The sequence below is a fragment of the Penaeus japonicus genome, unplaced genomic scaffold (assembly GCF_977035675.1).
Source record: "Penaeus japonicus unplaced genomic scaffold, GWHDUDI00000001_assembly GWHDUDI00000023, whole genome shotgun sequence".
Classification (NCBI taxonomy): Eukaryota; Metazoa; Arthropoda; class Malacostraca; order Decapoda; family Penaeidae; genus Penaeus; species Penaeus japonicus.
Window position 1 is genome coordinate 26,953,657 of NW_028234425.1, and position 2,500 is coordinate 26,956,156.

Sequence of the window (2,500 nt, forward strand, 5' to 3'; positions counted from 1 at the left end):
TGAGGGAAGGAGGGAAGAAGGAAGGAAGGAGGGAGGGAGGAAGGAGAAAATAGAAGGAGGGGGAAGGAAGGAAGAAATGGAAAATGGAATGAGGGAAGTAAGATGAAAGGAAGGAAAGAAATAAAAGGAGAAAGAGGGAAAAGGAGGGAAGGGAGGGTGGACGAAATAAATTATTCGGCAAACACATAGAGGATGAGGGAAGACTGTGATGAGCCAGACAGACAGACAGACAGACAGAGAATATGTTATAGCTAAACACCCACGCTCTTTAATGCTATGTCCTGTTCATTCCAGAAGGACCTTACGAATCTGTATTTTAGTTACTCCCGCAGAACAACGGAATCCTAGACCAGTGTACCAGAACACAATGAATTCCTAAAAGCAATCCTAATAGGCAAGGATTACGTAGTCGAAAAAAATGTTAGATGAATTTTAGATAGATTAGAGAATAATGATAGTAATTTCTATAACGATATTAGTAGGAACCGTAAAACAAGAGTAAGAGTATTATTAGTAGCGAAATTGCTATGCTAGTTGTGGATGCAATAAAGCAATAGCAATGATGACAAGATATTCTCATGGAGGCGAGTTAAAACAAAAAATTCTGGCAGGATGATTGACACATAAAAAAAAATCCTTACGCAACAACAACCCAAGGAAATGAAACACTAATGTACATCTGTAACTATTTATTCACCTGAATATAAAAGACGAAACTGTAATCATTCGGTATGTCTGTTATTTCATATACTTTATGAGGTAGTAGTCGATCGTTTTATTGTATTTGCGTATCGCGATGATAATCAAACGAGGGTGATTCCGACGACGATAAAAATAAAATAACTGTTATAGATTTAAAAAGGATAACGATAATTAATAAGATTGATATATCAAAAGATAAAAGGTAAGCGTCTTCCATTAAGAACAACAAAGCAAAATCAACATTGACCATGCATACATAAAACAAAATTTGATTGGTTATCTTTCTTTTGATTTTCCTTCTTCATCTTCCTTCTCATACTCCTTCTTCAAAAGCGAATCAACTAGCTTGGGGCAAAAAATACAATAAGAAAAACGAAAAGAGCTATCACTTGTATGTTAAAGAAACCTAAATCATTTTCAGTGTTCCCTTTTTGGTAATTTTGTTTACTCACACGAAGAGAATTTCTAGTATGCCACGTACTATTGTCTAGATCGGATACAGACAATTTTCAGTGAAGTGGATGGTCTTTCTCCTCGCTGCAATTGCTACTATCTTCATCATAATAGTCATGACTCATGTGGATGTGGATTTTCATCGTTTCATACGCCTATGAGGAGTAATAGGATTAATAGGAGTGGTACTGTCAGAGTATATATATATAGTAGTTGTATCAGTAACATCACAAATACTACTGAAATAATGCTGTTATTGGGGTCAACAGTGGTGGTAATTGAAGTGGTAATTAGGGTTGATTGCATATATTTGTTGATATAAATGTGGAAACGGGAATAGCATTAGTGGTAGTAGAATTAGTAATGATAAAATAGCAACAGCAATTAATGATAGCACAGTAGGAACTGTTAGTGATGGTGATAATAGAACGACTAATGGTAATATAGCTTTTATCACCTTCGTTAATAGTCTCCCCTTCCTACCACTAATTGAAAATTTTAATGATGTAATTAAAAGCATCTGAATGATCATTTGCTGGGCATGACTCACGTCTTGCTAGCTTCACCGCCATTAAGCCTAGATTGTATGCTTTATATCTAACAATAGAAATCTTTACAAGCTTGGCAAAAGCAGAGAATTGTCATTGCAGCATCCAGTTATTATGCAAGAACTCTTTAATGCTACCATGAGAGTTATTAACTTTATCATATAATTTATGACCATGTCTTCCATAAGCCTAGTATGGAAACAATCTGTAGATCCATTGTCTGCTAACAATGTACAGACAATGAATATAAAGTTACATTGAATGATGTTAAGGATTTTTATTCAAAGTGATACAATGCATGATGTTAGTGATAACAACGGCAGCAATATCTAAACAATAAGTAAACAACAACATAAACAAATGACAGTTTCCCAACTTTCCCAAGATTCTGTCTGGAATTTGGTTTGGTTTGCACGGTCTTCATGTTGCAATAACACCGAACCAAAATGCAGGATTAATGCTGATGGCCAACCCGAAGGACTGTATATCTATGTTTATTGCCATGCAAATGGAGTTTGCAATTGTGTTTTGTTTCCCCGCGGCGATGAAAAATGGGGAGATCCTCTTTCATAATGATTCAGTGCATTGCAATTGATTTATGACTTTCTTAATCGGTTCCAAAATCATAACTCATACTCTCGAAAAGCAATCAAGTCTCAAATTTGACACGGCTTTTAGGTATGAATTTACTTGCATATAATATATATATATATATATATATATATATATATATAGAGAGAGAGAGAGAGAGAGAGAGAGAGAGAGAGAGAGAGAGAGAGAGAGAGAGAGAGAGAGAG